Raw genomic sequence first — 7,572 nt, forward strand, 5'->3', positions numbered from 1 at the left:
CTACGCTGCTTAAAGGGGGCACGATACACCGATTTCCATGGAGAGGAGTACTGTATTTACAGTGTGCGGAAAATAATACCCGCAACCCTCTACTTATAACTACGCTGCTTAAAGGGCCACAATGCGACATGTTGCTGTATGACAATTTCATACACATTACATATGTAAGGAAAGCATTGTAACGTGATGTTTTGAAATGTGACTCACAAAGCATACACGAACTCCAACAGATACCAGCTGACAACACTCATCATTGGAATGACAGGTGCACACATTTCACGATGTAGCCCACAATGCTCCCCAACCTGTGTATGTGCATATACAGGTGATTGATCAGGTGCGTTGAGACCTGCGTAATGTAAGCGGGAATTATCGGCGGGAAATATCGGCGTAAATTTGCATCTACATTGCGTGGAAAAATATACGCCCCCTTGTTCATGGCGGGAGATTAACATATAAATATTCAGTCAGATGCAGCCCACAATTGCTGCAAACATGTCTGACTCAGACGATTCCGCAGCTGAGGACGCTCTGCAGAGAGCTACAGCACAATCCCTGCTTGATGCACTGAACAAGAGGGAACAGGAGCGGAGAAGGAGGGCCCAAGAGAGGAGTAGCCTGCAAGATCAAGCGGGCCCCTCAGTAACAGGCCCTGTTGAACCTCCACCAGCTCCACAAGGGCCAAGCAACCAGCCAGAACAAGAGGTTGCATCTCTCCAAACAGGTGTGACCCAGCAGGTGCATGGTGAGAGAACTGGGGCCACCAGAAAACGTGCTGCAACATCTAGGGTGATGACTGAGCAGGATACCACCACCAGAAAGAGAAACCCTGCATTTGTAGAGGCCGAAATGCGAATTCTAGTGCCCAGGGCACGCGAATGGATTGAATTGGCAACCAGGAAGCCTAGTGCCAGTGCAAGGAGAAACCTTTGGGAGAAGATCACAGAGGAAGTGAACCAGGTGGCACCAGTGGTCAGAAATTGGGACGCGGTGAAGAAAAGGTTAGTGTGTTTGTCAGGGCAATTTTGCAGCAGTCTCCAGCAGGAACTGAGGCCCTTATTCTAGTTCACTCTTTCTGCCCAAATATTTCTTAGATGGACAAAACCATGTGCACTGCAGGTGAGGCAGGTGTTACTTGTGCAGAGATAATCAGATTTGGGTGGGGTTTTACACCTGCCTCACCTGCAGTGCACATGGTTTTGTCCATCAAAGAAATATTTGGGCAGAAAGAGTGAACTAGAATAAGGGCCTCAGTTCCTGCTGGAGACTGCTGAAAAATTGCCCTGGTCTTTGTCCCCCTGATGTCATATGTGTGTACATATGTTACATGTATGTTTTGAGACTAATAGAAAGGTGTGTTTGTAGATAGTGCTACACTTCAATGTCACATGTGAACACAACCATGTCTAATAACCCACATTGATATATGAAACATGCACCATTGGTGTGATGTGAGGTTATGGGCACAGTTCTGCTCATGTGAAGTATGTGATGGGACAAGAGAAAGTGTGTTTTTGAAAGAGTTGTTGTAACATGTTCCATATGATGCTACTGAAACAAGAATGACCAAACTGTGCACATGTAGCTGGTGAGAAACTACACATCCCAGTATGCCATTCCATAGTTAAATTACTCCATAATAACCACATTGTCAAGCTATGGTGGAATGTGTAGTTTCACACCAGGTGGAGGTGCCTAATTTGGCCATGGATGATGTCATTTCTGCATAGTGATGTATGTATGTGCATTTAGTGGCCTAATGAATGAGATGAGACACTGAAATGCCTCCTAATTTAGACATGAATGTGTGTGTGGGACACATATGGCAAAAAAACATAAGAGCACCCACACTAGGAAATGTCACGTAGCTAGGGGTACCACATAGTCCCTTTAATTCCGGACACATATTAATTACACAGGTTCTGTGGCTGGCTGACTTCAAGACTCCACTTCACCTAATTTTAAACTGCCACAGAACCTGTGTAATTAACATGTGTCCGGAATTTAAGGGACTAGGTGGTAACCCTACACGTAGCACAGTGGTGCACATATCTCATGGTGATATTTGTATTTTTAAACTTGTAGGTGGACTGACTTCAAAAGTACACTGAAGAGGAAGATGACTGACCGGTACAACCACAGCATGTCCACCGGGAGAGGTCCTATGCCTGACCATTTGGAGTATACCCCCCTGGAGCTGGACTCCATGGACGTGATTGATGTGGGGGAGATCAGGGGGATCTCCAATATGGACAGTGAGCTCCCGGCGGAGGTCTTTGCTGCTGCTTTTGATGGTAAGTCACAGTAATGCATTGTATTTAGAAAGATATTTTTTATTGCGTATATGATGGTGACATTGTTTTCAATTCTTATCCTAGCAGAAGCAGAAACCCCGGATGTACCGGCAGCATCTTCCTCTGCAGAGCCACAGGTGGAGCAAGTGGTCCAGCCTCCACCAAGACGTCGCCCCCAGCCCCAGCCACAGGAGACATGGGATGAGAGCCTGTTGGTGACGCTGGAGAGGATCGAGCAGCAAGGGGTGGATGCTGCGATCCGTCAGCAGCAGGTGGCGGATTTTCTGGCGGAGTGGAAGGCCACAAACAAGCTGCAGGTTGAGGCCTTGAACCGCATTAATGAAACTCTGGCGGCTGGCATAGTAAGCATTGGCCAACACCTCTGCCGCCAGAATGAACTTCTTGCGGAGCAGCTATCCACCGCCAGGTCCCTAAGGGACAATCCCCCATCTGCTGCCCCACCCCAAGCTGCTCCCCAACCTTCCACCTCTGCTGACCCTCCTGTGTCGACTAGGGGAAGACGCCGAAAGCCAGCTGAGCCAAAGGCCCCTGTCCCCAAGGCCCCATCTAAAAGGGGCAAAAAAGGGCCCAAATGAGACCTGGTTCACTTTCTCTGTGGTTGGAGCCCAAAGGTTTAAATTGCACTGGACATCCGCTTCCTGAGTTGGCCATCGATCCATTTGCGTGCCATGGGCATGAAAGTTCGTATTTTGACCTCTACAAATGCAGGATATTTTTTTTTGGTGGTGTGTATCTTGCTTAGTATTCACCCTGGTTGTTGCAGTACGTATTCTGGTGTCCCCATTTCTTTCACCATTGCATTTGCAGGGTAACACATGTTTGGAGATATGCAACCTCTTGTTCTGGCAGTTTTTTTATTTTTGTGTCTATTTTATTTGTTTATTTGATTTCTTACATTAAAGTGTGAAATAAGCTGTGATGCTGAACAGCAAATACATTTCTTTTCCAAATTAAATCAAAATTGTGGTCTGTGTAATTTCTTGTGTGAAACAAATACTAGATTTATGTGTACTTACTGACCAGGGTATTTTTGAACATTTGATGAAGTGTGGTAGAAGTTTCCCATGTGTAACCCTCTCCATGGCCATTACCATGTTCCTATCCAACTTTTCCCAGCTAATTAGTTTGTGTCAGCACATGTGCAGAGCAACTTCATAGGTGAGAAAGCAGTTTGTGTGCAGGTGAGGTAGCTCCTACAGTAGTAGGTAAAAGCAGGTCCAGAACAATGCTTTCCTCATGGAGTGGGTGAGGCAGAGAAACAAGGGTGAAAAGGTACATTTGTGTAGGAATGCATATGTGTCCTCCCTAAAAAAAGATGTGTGAATGGGCCAAACATGATAAAATAGCTTGTGAACAAACATGCATAACTTTTTAAATATATATGATTTGACAGTGTCATAAGCAGATGTAGGAATCCTTTGTTAGAGAGATGTGAGTGCAATAATGTGATTGGTGGCATCTTACATCCAGAGTGTAGTCAAATCCAATTCATAGCAGATAAGATAGTGGTACAGTTCAGTATTTTGGGTACTATACAAAGATTGTGTGCAAAATAGTGGTCATGGCCTTCAAACATTGCTGAAACATCCTTTGTAGGTGTTAGATGTGGTTTATGTTATTGTATCCTAAATAGAAAACCTATGTTTGTATTAGAGTGAACACGTTGACACATGTCGACTTGTGTAGATTGAGTGTGCTACTGTGTAAAGTCTATGAAAGCACGTAGTGAATGTGTCTAACTGTTTAGCAAATCCCTACCTTAGCGTATATAAGCAGGTCTTAAAAAGATTCTTACCTTAAATTAAACAAACGTTTAAATGTGGAGAAGTATAGAAAGAGAAGCTTCCAATGTGTTTGCGTGCTGTATGTGTGGCTTGCAGGTAGTGAAATCATGCTTTGGACTTAATAGACTGTTTGAGTAGTAATTAGCGTTAATTAGCAATCCCAGGCGCACGCTGGCATGCGGTATCTGTAGGGGTGGTCTGAGCTGGCGGTTGCCGGGCGCCTGTCTGGTGTCCGAAATGAACGGTGCTTTAGGCGATCGTGCGGTAGTAGCACCGCTCATTTTTGGTGCACACCCCCGTGTACGCCCATATTTACGCCCATTTTCCCTCATTATTTCGGCCGCTCCCATCAACACGCCCCTATGCCGCCCCATTACCCGTACACTCGCGTACAGGTTTTTTCGCACGTTGAGACCCCGGCCGTAAGCGTTGTGGAGTGTTCGCGCCGGCGCATTAGCGTATCTGCACATGCGCAGATCATGAAAAACACCGGGACGTACGCGTACGGCCCGGCTGCTCCAACCAGAATAAGGCCCTCTAGGAGAGCTTAAACAGCAGAGATCATAGCAGTAAAGATCATAGCAGTGCCGATAGTCCGGACTGCTCATTCAGTCCAAACGGTGCTAGGGTGCTCAATCTTGCTATCCATCTCGCTTCACATTGCAAAAGTGCGGCACCACGATCATCTCCTCTGACTGAGGGGGGAATGTGATTGGTCATTCTATACTTGATGGTCGGCAGATTGTGCTTAAGGGACACGAAGTGGCGAGAGACAGGCTGGTCGCTATGGCCAGTGGATAACGCTTTTTTAATGGCCAACCTATGGGCCGCCATTCTCTCCTTAAAGGAGCACTCAGTCTTGCCAATATATGACTTGCCGCAAGGGCAAATGATCTGATAGAATGTAAATTGAATGAAGACTCGGAGGAGTTTACAATCTAGTAAGGGTGGGGTGCGGTGGCCTGTGACCACACACTCTAGTAAATACAAACACAGGGGGCCCAGGGATTCAGTATTGAATCCCGGCGGTCGGGATCCCGGCGTTCAGAATCCCGACGCCGGAATCCCGACAGCCGAAATGCCGACAAGGGGGGGACGTGGATCGCCCCCCCTTGCGGGCTCGCTGCACTCGCCACGCAGCGGGCCCGGTGCCTCGCTACGCTTGGCACACTAATTTATTCTCCCTCCAGGGGTGTTGTGGACACCCCAGGAGGGAGAATGTGTCGGCATTTCGGCGGTCGGGATTCCGGCGTCGGGATTCTGAACGCCGGGATCCCGACCGCCGGGATTTTAACTGCATCCCGGGGCCCAGCACTCACTACAACAAACTAACTCACCTTAACATTCAAATAATCAATAAATAAATAATGAGGTTTTAGTTCATGAATCGATCAATGCATTTAAGCTTGCAGCCCATCGCCATGGGACCCCATTTCACTGCAAGTCCTACACTAAGGCCGGTTTCACACACTGGACGGATGGTGAAATCCCGCATGGCTAGGGAGCCGTGCCACACTCATTAGTTGTGAATGGACACTATTGTGTCCGTTCACACGGGACGGCCACGGCCCGGCCGCACGGTTGCAGCCGTGCTGGAAGGGACGGCTGCCGGGCTGTGGCCATCCCCTCCATGATAATCTACTGTGTGCTGCACGGCTTCCTGGCCATACGGGCCAGGAATATATAGACATTGTAGGAGCTCTGCACACACTAAATTAACTGATAATAAATAGTGGAGATTTGGTTCATGAATTGATCAATGCATTTAAGCCTGAAGCCCCCTTCACGGGACCAGACTTTTCTGCAGGTCCTAACACTATCGCTGAAAATGGCTACAATACACATAGCTATCACATCAATGTTTGAGCCTTATACCAGATAGCATGGTGTGTACCCAACATGACAGTCGCGAGCTGGTTGGTTAATACTTTCTCTCAATCCACTTAATCTCTCGCATCTGGCCCATTATTTTTGTTGCTGTTCAGTGAACAAAATGTAGCTTGCCATAGTGGTCGAAATTCTAATAATAAATAAGGTTGTTCGGGCAGTAAATCACACAATTTTGTTGTATTACCATTAAGATCCTAGTTTGTAAACACTTCAGATTTGTACTATGCATTGCAATCACTGATATGTATTTGTATGCTCATTTTTGTTTAAAACCAATAAAAATTAGTTTGCAAAAAAAAAAGATCCCAGTTTACTAGTGTTAATTGTATTAATAGCTAATGCCAACAGAGGGAGCCATTGAGTTTTGGTAAAGATCTTTGAACTAGGCTTGAAAATCGAAGGAGTTGCCATGGAGGATTGCATTGATGGAATCATTGTCACTCGCTCATTAATGGTGAATAGCCATCAGCTGGTTTAAACCAGCTGCAAGGCTTAAGGTGCCCATACACTGCGCCAATTCGGGGCGATTTGCGACAAATGGGGGTAAAAATTCGGCCCAAATTGGCTCGGTTTGATGTCCCCTCAGGTCCGGTGTGCGGTCCCATGCGCATGGTCGGACCTGCTGGCCGTCCAACCACCCGTCCTGGGACCTCCTTCCCGTGCAGCAGGGGGGCGGGCTGTGGGGTCCGGCTAGCTTGGTGGTGGTGGCGGGCAGCAGGGTCCAGGCAGCGACGGCTGGGAAGCGGCATCCGTGTGGCGCGGGGGGTCCCTGCGGTGCTGGGCATTAAGTCAGCAGGTTTGTGCGGCGGATGGGAACTGAGTAGCGCTATTTGCTGGGCAGAGGCGCAGGAAGCACTGCTGTACCGTGAGGGGGGTGGGGGTAAAGTTTTTAAGGTGATTGCCAGATGGCTGTGCCAATGTAACTTACTGATTGAACCATTACTTTATGTACAATGTGCTACAGCACCAGCTGGGCAGCCTAAAGCCAGGGTCTTCTTCACACGCCACAAGCATTAGATCCTACCTGCACATGGGCACTATGAATGACCTGTCGCTGAGTGCCCATTACACGTGTTTAGCAGCATTACATGGGAAGCTACATGCTTAGGGCACCTAGAATCTTTATTCAGGTCCTGCCGGCACCAGACACTAGAGCTGTCGCATCAGCATCCACCCCTGGAACTGGGCCATAATGTTTTTAAATTGATCCAGAATTCACGATGTTGACAAATCATTGTTCTGCCCAGTCCCTGGTGTCTCCTCCCTGGTGTCTCCTCAGTTGTTGATTTTTTAAAATCTTTCACTGCTCATGTGTGATTTTACTGTACCACCTTCCTTATTGCTCTGACCGAGTATGCGACAAATAATATCGTGCTTAAAGAATACTGATATTGTTTCCTGATCTTCTTCCATAAATGCAGGTGGCCATCCCGCATCTGAAAAGACTAATTACCCAGGCTCTGGATTGTTTGAGCATACCAGCGGGTCTGCTGCTGAGGTTGCAGCAGTGGACGCTTTGATATAGAGAAGGTCAACAGTCAAAGGGTGAACATGGGGGCTTTAACTTTTTTTTTAAGCCTACA

This window comes from Crinia signifera, chromosome 4, assembly GCF_055691185.1.
Source record: "Crinia signifera chromosome 4, ASM5569118v1, whole genome shotgun sequence".
In the NCBI taxonomy this organism is placed as follows: Eukaryota; Metazoa; Chordata; class Amphibia; order Anura; family Myobatrachidae; genus Crinia; species Crinia signifera.